Here is a 17,722-nt window from a genome sequence, read left to right as displayed (position 1 = left end):
TGAAACTCTCTGTATAAATGTTCCACTATGTCTGCACCAGGTAGTCTATAACTGTGTGTGTCGGCTTTGCTGCTGAATAGATAGTGAACAGTGGCTTTTACAGCTTTTTCTTTGAAAACATTGTCCTGCTGCTGCTTAAAACCATGCTTTGAAAGTGGTGAGAATCAATCTAAAAGTGTTTTAAAACTAGCATCTGTTGAACTACTGACTGGGTTTGCAGCACACATGTTCATCTCACATCATGTTGTGAACAGAGACTAAGAACTACAATTCAAACGGATGGCTAAACTGTATATGCACACCTTTATTTTTTCCATTAAAAGAACAGGTGGCATTTCTTGTAAATGCTGATGAGAGGGTGAACAGGGTTTGCCGTTTACAGTGAACAGAAGGGGAGAGTGAAAATGCAGGAGGACTGGATATTCAAGCTGTGCTAGATTATATAAATAAAATGGGACCACAAAGGGTGTAAAGCATTTTAGCTCAGTCATTGAAAGGTTGAACAAGAACACAACACGCTTAAAGGGAAAAGAGGAAAAAAGGGGGAAGAAATAGCGAAGTGAACAAACACAGTTCACAGTTTGCAAATTCCCTCGTTCTGGGAAAAGAATCAATCCGCAAGTTCTAACTAGATCATCGCCTTACTATTACAGCACAGAAAAACAAGGAACAATGAAAATGCAGTAGTACATATCCAAACTGTGCTGGATTAAAATGATAAAGCAGCAGCTGACTAGCTGAATGTACTAACTAACTGTATATTGTTAATTAAATGTGACACTTGAATTTGTATTTGTCTGTTCCTGAAAACAAAAGTGTCTCATGTTGTGTGTTGTGTGTAGACTGTGTAGACCTACTGTAAGTGACATATACACTGTTTTGAATAAAATTTGTTTAAAATTCATACATTACATAAGTACAATTATATTACACTATAACTTTGGGCTAGGAAAAGGGGCTAAATGACAAACTTTGCTTTATTCAATGTATGATGAATGTATAAAGCAGCCTGTGAACTAAGCACATAAACACCTCATGTTTTGGGATTTTATGGGTGTGGTTTGCTGTAATGAAGTTTTCAGATAAGAAGCATTGTCGCAAACAGACTCTCAGCCTTCTTTCTGTACTGACTTCTAAAGCAGCACATCTGCATCTGCTCTCTACAATCCAAACATGGGAAGCCTATTCAGCCTACTCATCCTATTCAGCTTATTCAGCAGATATGGTAAGTTAATATCTAACTGTAGGCTATTTATAATTTCTAATAATCTATTTATAATCATCTACTGATGACACAGGTGACATTGGGGCATGTATATGTATCTCTTTTGCAGTCTACACTCTAAAATAAGCCAATCGAAGCCCAAGTTATAAACTTAAGTTAGTCTTGAGTTAGTAATTTAAACTCACAATAATCCAGATTCATATTTTACTCACCAAATATCATGATTACAATATGATGCAATAACAGTCATTACATTATCCAGCATTATATTTATTAGAATTTAAAGTCTACCTTTTAATAGATGCAAGTTGGTTTGGTTAAGTACATTGTGCTGATAATGACTCTTTCAGGACCCCTCTTCATTAATCGCTGCATAGTGTTTATACTGTGTACTAATAGGTTTTACTTAAGATTTTTGTTTGAGTAACTTGTTCTACCACTGTCAATACCAACATCAACAATTTAAAATGATTTAGTTATATAGTTTACATTTAAGTTAACCTTTAGTCAAAAAAGTTGGAGAATTTTGTCCACTCTTTTTTTAATGTAGCTTCATGTCCTGTCAAAATATATATTTGAAAGTTCCAATTAATCTAGTCTCGCCAAAACGCATTTTTATTTGTAATTTTTGTCCAACCGATTTCGCATACAAGATTTCATCTGATATATTTTACTTTTATCTGTTAAAAGATCCTAACAACTAAATTATTTTCACTTTTTTAACTGTTCAACTGATGTGGCAGTTTAGATAAGAGACATTCAACTTTTCAGCTATATCATCACCCAACGCAGCGTACCTCAAACCAAAACGGTCCAGAGGCAATACGTGCTGCTCATTACGCCTCATATTTGTTTGTTGTGAAGCAGGAGATCCCCACCGGAGGCGCCCGAGCAGGACGCCTGGGGACCCGCCGGAGGCGCCGAGCGCGATCCATAAGCCGGGAGGCGCCCGCGAGACGGCCCGCCAGGTGGCCCGCTGGGGACGCCTCCCCACAATAACGGGATGGCTGAGGTTAGGTTTAGGAAAAACTTACGGGAAAGGGCGCCTTAAACGCCGGGAGAGCGCCACAGTAACATGCGGGGACAAAACGCCACACGCAGTTACGCCATCCCCGGAAACAAAGCGCCGCACGCGGGAGCGCGATCCCCCGTTCGCCGAGTTAAAGTCCTGTGTTGTTTGACCCATCCACCACCTCGACCAACCTCCCTTGCGGGGATTTTCGGCTTTATCACTCACTACTAAATTGCTGGGCACACAAATATGCCTCCGTTTGAAATGACATTAGTTCACATTTTCGTGTTGTCCACCACGTAAAACCGACAAAAACGTCTCCGTGAACACGTATCAATAGATTCAAATAACGTCACATCTACATGAACTGGAGACTGTGCTGAATGATCCAACTTCAACTGTTCCTTGTTGAACAGAACGTTTCTCAAATCCCCATCTGACTTACTCTGTATTATACAAAGAAGTGCTCCTGTTATTTAGGATTTTTTAAAGATTTGTTTTTGGGGCATGTCAGCCTTTAACAGAAAGTAACGCTAGATATGAAAGGGGAGAGAGAGGAGGAAGACATGCAGGAAATCATCCAGGTTGGACTCCAACCCTGGACCTTCTGGTCGAGGCATACACCTCTATATATGTTTCGCCTGCTCTACCAACGGAGCTAACCTGGCCACTGCTATTTAGGCTTTCTAAGCAGCTTACAGTCGTAAATGTTTTTGAAGACCCAACATGTGATAACTAGATAAGGTAAACACTAAAATTTCAAATACCAACTAAGTTGCCCATGTTGAAGTTGCACAATACCGTGCATGTTGAAAGAGCTGAGTTTTCCATCCCATCAGAATTGACCAAATATAATAATAAGGAGCTCAGGATTGTGATGGTGGGGAAGACCGGAGTTGAGAAGTCATGAGTAGCCCGCTGCAGATGGCTTTGTGGCTGAATTCAGGTTCCATGTTTACTCTGTAGAACAGAGTGCTGCATGCCCATTCAGGCTCTGGTTCAGTTTTGTTTTATTCACAGAACATTAATATTGAAGTGCATCCTGGTTTATGAATTGACTAAATTCACTGTGCTGGTACCCAGCACTTCACCTATGTAGCCAGATCGATGAACGATCTCGAGATATTCGAATGACAGATGGCCGCATGGACATACCCACAGACAGAGATTCCTTACTTTAATAGAATTACAGTAATACATAAAACATTACAAACATATATTCAAATCTAACCTAGAAACATCCCACTATAGCAAATTAAAGACACAGCTTTCATTTCACTCTAACAGCAACATTGTTTTTATAGATGATTAATGTCTTCATATCAGGAAGTGTTGTTGCAGAAACTGACTTTACTTCAATTCTTTCAGCTCAGCAGCAGCATCTGCTTCTCTCCAACCCAAATAAGGACTGCAAGGAGCCGAAAATGGTAAGTCAACTGTATTCATAACTGTTTGTAGCTCCTTGTCTTTGACTGTTTTCACTAATCTCTTTTATTTAACGGAGACACAGGTAATTTAGCTAGACGATGATCTGTCTCTAAATGTGAATGGTGGGAAGCCCATAGACATAGCAATGAGTAACATCTCGTAGTCCATAAACTAATCCAAGACATTCCTTCTAAATCTGAGCGTATCTTGTTTCCAGTCTTAGTCAAGGGACCTAGAAACGTAAGCAACTTGGCTTCCAGCTATCAGCTCTGAGTCCATCCTTCGACACATCTGTTGAAATCTTCTGTCTCTGTTGGGATCATAATACTTCAGCAGCACGGGTGCATTTGTCAGTGCGACCTTTAGAGCATTCCATTCTCGCCATTTCTCGATGTCCACTTGAACTCATTGGAGTCATGGAGAAGTTCTCTCAGTTGGCTGTTTCACTGATAGCTTCGTATGAACTCTACAAAGCTGATCATTCCCATTATTCTGAGCACACCTTTCGTCAGCGGGGCGTGCCCAAAATGGCTTTTATTTTCCTTTCATCTGGCTCTATCCCCTTGAGGGAATACTTATCCTTGAATACTTCGCACACCAAATTGGTGTTTCCATTTCCATGGATTAGTCCATTCTCACGCACCCCTAAGCACTTAGTCGGCCTTCATTGTGCTCTAGTAGAGTGCAGCCCCAGGACGTCATGCATCATTTCCACATGGCAACGGACCCTTTCTAGGCCCCATCAGGCCGGGCTGGTCCACGTTCGGGATGATATATTTCAGATGCTGAGATTGTTAAACGGCATTCTCAGGAATCTATACCTGAGGGAGACACCAACGGTGCGTGACTCCCCTTGCCCTCGTGATACAACACACACAGAGAACAGTACGCTTTTGTCCTTTACTGTCACTTCCAGTCTCCACTGATCTTTGCTTTCTATCTTCTTTTTCCGTTGTAGTCTTTAAAGTGGTACTGTTTTTCTTGATTATTTTTAGCTTTTCTTTCATGGCCTTTAATTTCCTCAGTCGTGCTGATGAGTTTGCTTGTGCCTGTGTCAATCTTAAGCATAAGAACTAAAGCTCCATTAATTGTCAATGACTTACAATCCATGCACTCTTCTTTTTCTAAGTGCCTAGCATTTTCCTCCATGGCATAATTTTTATATTGGGTTGTCCATGACACCCATGCCGATAAAGAAAGTATCACTTAGGTCAGTTTCTTTCAACTAGCCCTTCACTGACTTGTCCTTTGACATGCATTGTCTTGGTAAAAATAATTTTTCCATTCCAATTCAGTATCTTTCTTCATAGGACAGGGCACCTGCCAGTCAGCGGTCTTCGCTACCACAACATTTGCAGGAGTATGCTGCTGCATCTTCAACCACGTTTTTGTGGTTGTATGCCTTTTTCATCTTATTTTTTGACAACAGCTATCTAGGCACTGTCATGCCATGGCATTCCATTCATTAAACGTCTTTGCGTGCTGTTGGGCTACATCTTCACTTGTATCATAGGGCTGGGGCATTATAGACCAAAAGTCATATCCCACAACACACAAATTATAAATGAACCCACGAGATACAACCTCAAATCTGTAAACAAGGGCACCCTCATGATATTTTGTCTTGACCAACCTGCCCCTCTAAATACACCCCAGCTGTCTTTAACCAGGATCTCATGGGGGTCGGTTCAATTTTGTTTTTATTCACAGTATATTAATAATGAACGATTATACTGTTTACAAATTGACCCAAATTCATTGCATCATACCAAGCACTTCACCTATTTAGTGTAGTGAAGATATCGGACGAACGGTTCCAGATATCCAGATGGACAGATGGCAAATGCACATACAGTACAGGCCAAAGTTTGGACACACCTCTTCTACTCAATGCGTTTTCTTTTATTTTCATGACTATTTACATTGTAGATTCTCACTGAAGGCATCGAAACTATGAAATGAAACATATATATGGAATTATGTACTTAACAAAAACGTGTGAAATAACTGCGAAAACATGTCTTATATTTTAGATTCTTCAAAGTAGCCACCCTTTGCTTTTTTATTAATAAGGGAAAAACTTCCACTAATTAACCCTGACAAAGCACACCTGTGAAGGTAAAACCATTTCAGGTGACTACCTCATGAAGCTCATTGAGAGAACACCAAGGGTTTGCAGAGTTATCAAAAAAGCAAAGGGTGGCTACTTTGAGGAAGTGTGTCCAAACTTTTGGCCTGTACTGTACCCACAGTCAGAGATTCCTTACTTTAATACAATTACAGTAAATACAGTAGTTAATTTGTAAAGTGGGAGGTCCAGGGAGCGCAGAGGGGTAAAAATTCCCCTAAAAACGCATCGAAAACGCGCCAAGATTTTTGTGGAACTCTCGGAATGGGAATAAAGACTAATAAGACAGATAACAACATTGAACACTACACAAACACAATTTATTATTTTTCATTTAGGCCGATTCATTTTTCATAGTGACAAAGAGGTGCGGATCCATAAAAAAGGTTCCGATCCAACCGGTCGAGTTGCCGCAACATGTTCGCCTCAAATTAAGCCCTGAGTAAATACATAAAAACATTAAAACATATATTCAAATCTAACCTGTGAAACATCCCACTATAGCAAAATTAAAAGACACAGTTTTCAGTTCACTCTAACACCATTGTTTTATAGATGATTTAATGTCTTCATATCAGGAAGTGTTGTTGCAGAAAAAACTGACTTTGGTTCAATTCTTCAGCTCAGCAGCAGACCTGCTCTTCTCTCCAGAACCCAAATATGGTCTGCAAATATGCGAAAATGGTAAGTCAACTGTATTCATAATGTTGCAGCATGTATCTGAATTTTTATTTAAAGATGTATCGCATGTTATAGCTCAAAGTAATAAATCAACTTCAACAGTTCTTAGTTGAAGAGAATGTTTCTTAAACCCGAACATTTCTTTGACTCACTCTGTCTGCACAAGTCCTCCCAACCATAACGGACGATATGGGTTCGTATGATCCTACCATCAGAAAACGACCCACGAGGGAGTGTTTCATAAATTTGCACCCCTAGCAATGGTGGAAATACGACAACCTCATATCTAAACCAGAGAATGTTGCTCGAACTAGGGTTAGGGTTTTGAATGTAAAGGTCACGATTTTAAACACGTCTTTAATGTGAAATAGTTGCAGCTTGGTTATGTTTAGGCAATGAAAACTACTTGGTTATTTTCAGGCATCACAACTACTTAGTTAAAGGTATTGTGGAGGATTTTCCCGAATTTTAGAAAAGAACCCGCCTCTTGCTTTTGAAAAAATGCACATACGCGCCACACTCTACCTGCTCCCCGAGGGAATGCCTATTAAACGTGTGCACGAGTGCACCGTTTACAAGTTGCTGTCGGCATGGCTCATACAAGCTACTTTCCAAAAGAAGATTTACACTTTTTCACAAATTGAGATGTTTACCGGTTCTGCTGGGTGCGCACTTTGTGCCAGGGCTAGCATCGCTAATCATAGCTTACATCAACTTTCACTAGCAGTGATTTTAAATGGATTTCTCCAAATAGCACGCCAAACTTTACCTGTCGAAAGGTAGAAACTTCACGACTGAGGCATCAGTGGGAAGCGCCAACCTGTGCTTTTAGCGCACGCCCGTGTGAAATATTCTCCCAAAAGCTTCAATGCTTCAATGAATGGCTGAAAACCGAGCGCAAAGCTCACAACACATATACACCTGAAGGCATAAGGGACGTGTAATGTATCACGGCCTTACGTACACATAGCACCAGAATGATTGACAACTAGGAGGACCAATAGTCTTGACTATACCTTTAAGTTTAGAAGAAGATAATGGTTTGGGTTAAAATGATGATACTTCACTTGATGGAGGTGTGGGGTTTGATGCTGTCCCTCATCTCCTACTTCATACGCCTGACGAACCTATCTTTTCTCTTCCTGCTTTCACTGGTTGAAGCCTGAAAAATACTGTAAAACAAATGAATAACATAACTAATTCCACTGGTGGGACTGTTGAGCTCTGTCTCAGACCGATACCTCGGTTCAGCCTGGTCCTCATCCTCAGCACGTACCTTTTCAGTCGTGGGAAAATACTTTCAATACTCATCTGGATTTAAGCAGCAAACATTCAGTGTAAGAGTAAAAAATGACATAACATTTATAATACGTTTATTGATTCACAGCTGCTACATATAGTGTTTTGACCCGACGCCAACCCAACTGCATTTTACCGCAAACTTGCGCATCAGTTCACTTTCTAAAGCTGGGCGCAATCGCTTGTTTGCTAAGAGTCGGTCGGGATTATGAATGTAAGATTGTGTAAAGGTGAGATAGATACCAACCTTCGTGGACTTGTGAATTTCGCCTAGCGGCTTCTCTCCATGATGGGGACAGAGCTGTGTGTGTGTGTGTGTGTGTGTGTGTGTGTGTGTGTGTGTGTGTGTGTGTGTGTGTGTGTTTGTGTGGGGCGCGAGACATCAAGTGACAGAGAGACGGAGGAGAGCAGGGAAAGGAAATGCAAAAGAACGTATTTTAAATAGCGTTAAAAAAAAAAAAGAATAACGAAACGAATCGCGGCGGCCGATGTTGATATTGAGGCGGACCGCCACACAATAGTCCGTGGGGGAAACACAGCATATTTATTCCCTTACTTTCTTCTTTGCTCCCCCTATATAATTACGTCATTAGAAATGTAAATATAACTCATAACTGCTGCTAACAAATGGCCTCATGGCCCTTCGTCTGCATTATAAAAGTAGGTGCTTCTGTTACATAGTCTACCTAGGCAACTTACAGTCTTAGAAGTTTTTCAAGGCTCTATGTAGTCGACTCCATCAGGTAAAAAATGTACTTCAACTGTCCATGGTCAGAGTTGCCCATGTTGAAGTTGTATAATCTGTTGAATATCAAAACGTTTTGAAATTTGTTTTTCTACCATCAGAACTGACCAGATACAATAATGAGGAGATCAGGATTGTGATGGTGGGGAAGACCGGAGTTGGGAAGAGGCCACAGGAAACACCCATTCTGGGAAAACCGTGACTTTAAATCAGAGTTTTCATTTGACTCTTTGACTAAACACTGTGTTAAGGCCATCGGTGAAGTGGATGGACAAATGGTTGCTGTAATTGACACCGGGTCTGTTTGACACCAGCACTGATGAAAAGGAAACCATTAACAATATTGCCCAGAGCATTTCTTATGCCTCTCTCTGGACCTTACATCTTCCTGGTTGTTATCAAACTGGGCAGATTCACAGAGGAGGAAAAGAAGACGGTGCAGAAGATTCAGGAAATCTTCGAGGAGGAAGCAAACAAATACAGCATGGTTCTCTTTACCCATGGTGACCTGCTCAAAGGGAAACCTATTGAGGAGTTATTGAAGACTAACAAAGAGCTGCAGGAACTTGTGGACAAATGTAACGGCCAGTACCACGTCTTTAATAATGAGATCAAGGATCATTCTCAGGTCAGGGAGCTGCCTGACAAGATCAGATATATAACAGAGAAGAACGGGAGGAAGTCATTACACCACTGAAATGTTCCAGGAGGCAGAGAGGAAGATAGAAGAGGAGAAACAACGCATCCTTAAAGAGAAAGAAGAGCAAACGGCAAAAAAGGGAAGAGGAAATGAAAAAGAAACTAGAGGAAAAGTATGAGCTACAAATAAAGGAAGCGGAGGCTGACAGAGAGAGGATGTAAGTGTTAGCTGCGGCTCGTGAGAGAGAGTTGGAGGAGGAGAGGAAACAAATATAGAGAAGAGCAGGGAAATGGCCAGAAGGGAAGCTGAGAACAGTAATCCAATAATCAAACTGATAAAACGTTTCTTCAAATTTTTCTTTGGGTAAAATAAGAAATTTGCTGGTTTGCAGGTGAAATTCTGACTTGCTGAAAAGCAGCAGCTTTACCAAACTGTTCTCTCCCAGCCCTTTTTTGATTTTCCTGTGTAGTGCTTCAATGTCAAATGAACACAACTAAATTCCACAGGTTAATAATTGTACAAGATGATCGATCCATATTTAGAAGTGCCACAGCTTGGAAAGATCATGTTTCTATGGTGATCGTGAAATAAATCTGATAATAAATGACATACTGACATCAGTCAGAGGTTAAAGATACTAAATACAGGACATGAAGGTCTCCTTCCATTTAATGTGACACAGAACCAGGTAGAAACATACAGAAGGAAACAGATTTTTACACACAAACTTCTTCATTCATTTTATTTCATTTTATGTAACTGTGAAACAATAACTGTAAATGGATGCCACCGAGCTGCACTCCTGTGACGACACAACCTTTGTACAGTAGCCTCCTCCACTGGCCTGGAAGAACTGTAAAGTCTGAACGATACAGCTGGTGAGAAATTAATTAAAGGACAGAATATGTCCAAAAATAAAATAAGAGGGGGCTTTTTGAAATTACTTTAAAATCTATTCAAAAAATGTTAAAGTCATTGCTAATTTAAACTCTCAATAACACAATCAAATTATTAAATCTCACATTAAGGTGTAGTTTTATTTTTAAGGTGAAATGTTAAAGTATATATTTAATTAAACCAAAGTAGACCGGAATACAAAAATTCACATTTCTATTCCATTTATTCTTCCACATTGCCATTTTGGATTTTGTTGTTTAAAAAATATTTTTACAATATTCTAATGTAATATTTAAACATCAGACATTTATAAAATGTGATGCCATCATATCACAAGACATTGAGACTATATTTCTCATTGTTATGTTTTCCTTTCATTGCAGCTTTGATTTTTTTCTTTACTTATTTCATTATATTTTAATATGTCCCTCACTGACTTACTGTTTTTCTTTAATGGAGCCTCCCAGCATTAGCATTTTATACATATATTCGTATAATCAGTTTGACAATAAACATCAAGACTCTTTGTTGTCAGCAGTGTTTTATAGGTGTGGTGTTTTTACATGAAGTCTTTATATAATGAAGTTTCTCTTCAGACAGACTGACTTTACTTCTTCAGCTCAGCAACAAAACTGATCTTCTCTCCTTAACCCAACAATGGCCAGCAAATATGCCAATAAGTCAATCAAATTTATTCATAATGTTGGTTGTAACTTGTATCTAAACAAACATTTATAGATGGATTGTATGTCATAACATGAACCAATCCCAACAGTCTTAAAGGGGAAAGTGCTTGAATTGAAAAATTCTTTTTGAAATTCTCAGTTTTTTGTGATTCATTCTGCATTATTTATAGAGGTGCTTCTGTTGTTTGGCCTACCCTTGCCTAAAAATTATAACATTCATGAAGGAGGATTTATTGCAGTACTGCTGTATTAGACTGTGTTAGTTTGTGGCAGGTGTTCCTAATAAACAGTCAACTGAGTGTAATTTAACTAGGTAAGGTAAAAACCAAACTTCAACTGCCCACTGTCAGAGTTGCTCATGTTGTAGTTGTATAAACTGGTTCAAAAAGTTTTGCAATTTCTTTCAGCCTTCCCATCAGAACCGTCCAGATACAATAATGAAGAGATCAGGATTGTGATGGTGGGAAGACGGAGCTGGAAAGAGTTCCACAGGAAACACCATTCTGGGAGAAGTATATTTTAAATCCGAAGTTCTCCCCTAACTCTATGACTAAACACGTGCGCTTAAGGCCATTGGTGAAGTGGAAACACAAAAGGTTTCTCTTATTGACGCTGCGGGTGTTTTTGACACCAGTATTAAGAAAAAGGAAACCAAGAAAAATATTTCCCAGAGCATTGCTTATCCTTCCCGCCCTGCCTACATCTTCCTGGTTGTTATCAGACTGGGCAGATTCACAGAGGAAGAAAAGAAGACGGTGCAGAAGATTCGGAAATCTTTGGAGAGGAAGCAGACAACTACAGCATGGTTCTCTTTACCCATGGTGACCTGCTCAAAGGGAAACCTATTGAGAAGTCATTAAAGGACAGCGAAGAGCTGCAGGAACTTGTGACCAAATGTAACGGCCAGTACCACGTCTTTAATAATGATGAGTTGAAGGACCGTTTCAGGTCAGCGAGCTGTTCAACAAGATCAGAAGTATAACACAGAAGAATGCAAAAATGCATTACACCACTGAAATGTTCCAAAAGGCAGAAAGGGCGATAGAAAAGGAAAAACAACGTAACCCTTAAAGAGAGAGAAGAGCAAAGCACCCAAAAGGAAGAGGAAATGAAGAAGAAACTAGAGGAAAAGTCAACAAATGGCAACAAATAAAGGAAGCAGAGGCTGACAGAGAGAGGATGAAAGTGTTAGTTGCAGATCGTGAGAGAGAAATGGAGGAAGAGGTAACATTTTTAGAAATGAGCAGGAAAATAAGACCAGAAGGCAAGCTGAGAATAGTCATCCAATACTTAAACTGATAAAAGTTTTTGGGAAAATATTGTTATACCCTTTCTAGGGATGAAATAAGAAATTGCGCTGGTTTGCAGTAGAGATTCTGACTTGCTGAACTGCAGCAGATTTACCAAACTGTTCTCTTCACAGCCCCTTTGGATTGTCCTGTGTAGTGTGATTTATAATATTAACAGTTAGTTTATGGGTGTTAATAACTGTGTGAGATGACCATTAAATGTTCAGCAGTGTCTCAGAAGGCGTTGTACAGGTATGGTAAAATGATTCTGTGATTGGAATTAACTTTCATTGTTCAATAAAGGATGTACAGGATAGCTTCTGATTATTCAAGTCTTTCTAAATACAATATACACATGCCACATATGCTTTAAGAAATTAAGTTTTTGGTCACTGTAATAATTCCTTCAGCATCATACCCGGAATTTGAGGCAATCTGTTGTAAAGTGACTAAACTATTAGTGATGGGGGACAAAATCCTTAATCCTCGATCCATTTAAAAAATAAAATAATTTATACATACATATATATATATATAACTACATTTCACAGGTTAATAATTGTAGAAGATGATCGATACATGTTTAGAAGTGCCACAGCTTGTAAAGAACATGTTTCTATGGTGATCATGAAATAAATCTGATAATAAATGACATACTGACATCAGTCAGAGGTTAAAGATAATAAATACAGGACATGAAGGTCTCCTTCCATTTAATGTGACTTATGTGTCACACAGAACCAGGTAGAAACATACAAAGAAAACTGATTTTTACACACAAAACTTCTTTATTCATTTTATTTCATTTCATGTAACTGTGAAACAATAACTGTAAATGGATGCCACCGAAGCTGCACTCCTTTGAGAAACAACCTTTGTACAGTAGCCTCCTCCACTGGCCTGGAAGAACTGTAAAGTCTGAACGATACAGCTGGAAAGAAATTAATTAAAGGACAGAATATGTCCAAAAACTAAAATAAGGAGGCTTTTGAAATTACTTTAAAATCTATTCCAAAAATTATGACCTCATCGCTAAATTAAACTCTCAATATCACAATCAAATTATTAAATCTCACATTGAGGTGTAGTTTTATTTTTAAGGTGAAATGTTTAAGTATATATTATATTTAATTAAACCAAAAGCAGACCGGAATACAAAAATTCACATTTCTATTCCATTTATTCTTCCACATTGCTATTTTGCATTTTGTATGTAAAAACTATTTTTACAATATTCTAATGTAGTATTTAAACATCAGACATTTATAACATTTAATGCCATCATATCACAAGACATTGAGACTATATTTCTCCTTAGTTACGTTTTGCTTTCATTGCAGTTTTGATTTTTCTTAACTTATTTCATTATATTTTAAAATGTCCCTTACTGACTTACTCTTTTCTTCAATGGAGCCTCCCAGCATTAGCATTATTGTATACGATATACTTGTATAACCAGTTTGACAATAAACATCAAGACACAGTGTTTGATGCTCTTTGTTGTCAGCAGTGTTTATAGGTGTGGTGTTTTTTGCTGATGTCTTTACATAAGGAAGTTTCTTTGCAGACAGACTGACTTTACTTCTTCAGCTCAGCAAGAAAACTGATCTTCTCTCCTTAACCCAACAATGGCGGCAAATATGCCAATAAGTCAATAAACTGTATTCATAATGTTGGTTGTAACTTGTATCTAAATAACCAGATTGATTGCATGTTATAACATGAACCAATCCCAACAATTTTAAAGGGGAAAGTGCTTGAATTGAAAAACGTTTTTTGTGATTCATTCTGCATTATATAAAGAGGTGCTTCTGTTTTTTGGCCTACCCTTTCCTAAAAATTATAACATTCATGAAGGAGGATTTATTGCAGTACTGCTGTATTAGACTGTATTAGTTTGTGGCAGGTGTTCCTAATAAACAGTCAACTGAGTGTAATTTCTATGCCTCTGTTTAAGGCCCTATATAAAGTCAACTAGGTAAGGTAAAACTAAACTTCAACCCACTGTCAGAGTTGCTCATGTTGTAGTTGTATAAACTGGTTCAAAAAGGTTTGCAATTTCTTTCAGCCTTCCCATCAGAAACCGTCCAGATACAATAATGAGGAGATCAGGATTGTGATGGTGGTGGAAGCTGGATAGAGCCCCACAGGAAACACCCATTCTGGGGGAGAGAATATTTTAAATCAGAGTTCTCCCCTAAATCTTTGACTGAACACTGTGCTAAGGCCATTGGTGAAGTATTGTTGGTGAAGTGGAAAGGGTTTGTGTTATTGACACTCCGGGTACATTGTAAAATAGCCCCCTCTACTGGTCACTGTAAAGTCTTAACGATACAGCTGGAGAGATAGTTATTGGCGAGCATAATATGTACATAAAATTAAAAGGCTTTTGAAATTATTTTAAATTTATGTAAAATTGATAAATTTAAGTATAATTTGATGCTCAAAATAGAATTTTTCTCATGTTGAGGTATAGTGTTTTATGACACAATGTTAAAGCACATATTTAAGTAGACCAAAGTAGACCAGAATACAATAATTCACAATTTAATTTCCATTCCATTTTTTTTTTTTTGGATTTTGTGTGAATACTGATTCTAAAAAATCTACACCATTCTAATGAAGTCTGTAAAAACCAAAATATATAAAATCTGATATAATGAGACAATAATCAAAGGTTAAAGTTTCCCTTGTATTGTTAATTAATGCAGGGCAGGCTTTGAAATGGTAGAAAAATGGTTTAATCTGGTAATCAGTATAGTGTTCAATGCATTTAATGTCAATGGAAAACAGAAAATTTCTCAAATCTCCAGCATTGTTTTGCCCCCTGTTTAAATTATATTAGGGCTTAAATTTGAGAGCGGGAAATTTGATGTCTTCCAAACTTACAAAAATACATACGCATTTTCACCAGAATCTCCACTGGCTCCCTGTTCCCTTAACGCATCCAATTTGAAGTCCTCCTCATTACTCACAAAGCCCTCCGTCACAGGGCGTCAGTTTGGTTTGTAATGTGCTGAGGACAGAGACGCATTCGGAAGTGCATTTTCAGAAGTGCTGGGTAGGCTACAATGACGCATGTAGCTTAATAATGTAAATTAATAAAAATGTATACAAAAATGTGATTATGTCTGACCGCGTTCTATGAAGAAGAAAGCCTTTAGTTTTCAAAAAAGAATTAAACATATGACCCACTATGTTCTGCTTCATGTATCCATGTTGACATTGTGACATGTCGTGCCATCAGATTCAGAGAGAGAGGAGCTGCGCAGGATTAAAAAAAATTGAATCTGACAATCTTTGAGAAAGACAAACACAAACAGCAAAAAGTCCCTGGCTCCTTGGAGATGTGTAGGAAAAAGACAGTTTATCCGGGTTAGCGCCAAGTTAGTGGTGTTGAAGTGCGAGCAGGCGGCTGAGCTACACGCACCATCCCGTGGAATAACGGTGCAGGTGCTTCAGTCATATTGTGCAGCACAATATTTGTAGTTCTGCACCACAGAACGGGGGGCCTCTGGGCAGGGATAGAGATTGTTGTGGATTTGTTGGAATCTGTCGTCAAGAATTAGATGTTATGAACTTTTTTTTTTCTTCTTTTTTTTTTTAACTAAATTGAGCTCGAGGTTTTCCAAAAAAAAAATTGGTGGGTACAAAATTACTTATGACGAAATGTATGCATGCCCACGTCCCCCCCCCCAAAATCGATGCCTTTGCCCTCCGTAGAACCAGGGATCCTACCCACATCACAGACCTGCTCCACCACCACAATCTCCTCCGTAACCTCTGACACAAACCTCTCCCCACAATTTAGGGACGGACCATACCTGGGGAGACAGAGCTTTCACCATGGCAGCCCCCTCCCTCTGGAACTCTCTAGCCATACACATCCATGACTGCACTGACCTGGACACTTTCAAATCACTTCTCAAAACTCATCTCTTTAGAATAGCCTTCACCCTGTAATAACATCACACTTAACCTACTGTTAGCTGCTGGTTTCATAATTTTTATCTGTGTATTATGTTTATTTTTGTGTTTTGTGTTGTTTTATTGCTTCGCCTGCTTTTATTATACTACATGGCTTTACTGTAAAGTGTCTTTGAGTACTTTGAAAAGCGTTATATGAATAACATGTATTATCATTATTATAATTATTAAAACACATTAAAGCATTTTTATAATGACTTACAAGTTTAAGTATCATAATACTCGGATAATTGCTTGTCAATCACTGAATACCATTCGTAACACATTCTCCAGTTTCATTACCTTGACCTCAGTGTGTGTTTGTAATCAGGAATTACTACTGTTGTGAGGAGCTGCTGACTTTTTGGGGGACAAAATTCAAGTCCCGACAAAGTGATTTATTTAAATCTAGTTTCAAGACTTGATTTAAAGTCAGGGTTAGGCAGATGTTAGGATTAGGATTAGTCTAGGTCTTAGGGAATACATTCAATTTAATACAATGTCCCCTTAAGTGATGGAAACGTGTGTCTGTCTATCTGTGTGCGTCTGTGTGTGCGTGTGTGTTGTGGAACATGAACTAAATTTCTTTAAAATTTCATTTGTTAGCAGTGGTAAGTTGTAACTGAGTACATTTACTCACACAGATGCATCAGTAATAATTATCCCATATTATAATATAACACTGACGGGGTACTTCTGTCACCTAATGAGTATTTTTTAACATTACAAGTACATTTTGCTTTTCTGTATTTCTTCTTCATGAATGCAGAACTTTCTGTTTTCTTTCATCCCTGGATTATCAGCCACATGGAGGTGCTTTAATTCAAGGTGTTATATCAACTATGATCTTAAGCCTTTTAACACTACCTGGCCAAAATTAGGTCACACATTTAAACTCACATATAATATCTCAGAAAACAATGATCTTTTGTAAAACATACATTTGGCATTTAAGAAATGTCTGCAGTTGGCTGCAGTCCGGCCATTTGAGCAGTTTAAAGAAAAGAGTAATTTTAGTGAAACTGACAGTTAGGCCATTACAGGCTTTTTAAAGAATAATACATTTCTACATAAATCCATAAAATAAAAACTACTTAAAATTGCCAATATCAATGCTCTACTATGTTCACCAGCTAGTCTAACCGTGAGTGTCTGCTTTTTGCTGCTGAGAATGCCGTGAACAGTGGCTTTTACAGCTTTTCTCTGAAAACACCTGGCTGCTAATGCTGAAACGATGCTAATAAGAGGGTGACAGTCAAACTCAGTTGTGTTTTCAAAGAAGCATCTGTTAAACTGCTGACGGGGTTTGGAGCACACATGTTCATGTAACATCATGTTGTGAACAGAGGCAGACTACAATTCAAAGGGATGGCTACACTCTATATGTGCACTTCATTCAAAGTTGTGTCATTTTTGGTAAATGCTGATGGGAGGGGTGAACAGGTATTCCTGAAAATAGAAGGGATGATGAAAATGCAGGAGGACTGGACTTTCAAGCTGTGCTAGAGTATAATAATGAAATGGGACACAAAGGGTGTGAACCGTTTCAGTCAGTCAGAAAAGGTTAAACTAAATCATAACACAAGAGTGAAACGTAGCAGGGGAAAGAAATAGTTAATCAATACAGCGTGCAAAATCTTCCACTTCTGGGGATAAAACTCAACTGTGGGTTCTGTCTGGATGGGTGATTTACTTGTACAACACTACTATCTGTGATATTTAGATG

At 38.5% G+C, this 17,722-nt stretch overlaps 1 pseudogene; it reads left to right on the top strand.

Moving 5' to 3' along the window:
- The first annotated feature begins 1,116 nt into the window (after positions 1–1,116).
- On the top strand, positions 1,117–9,594 carry LOC120567976 (annotated as a pseudogene).
- The last annotated feature ends 8,128 nt before the right edge of the window (positions 9,595–17,722 follow it).

Source organism: Perca fluviatilis, chromosome 11 (assembly GCF_010015445.1).
Source record: "Perca fluviatilis chromosome 11, GENO_Pfluv_1.0, whole genome shotgun sequence".
NCBI lineage: Eukaryota > Metazoa > Chordata > Actinopteri > Perciformes > Percidae > Perca > Perca fluviatilis.
Note: the sequence above shows the minus strand (reverse complement) of the source record. Positions and strands in the feature narration are given on the sequence as shown.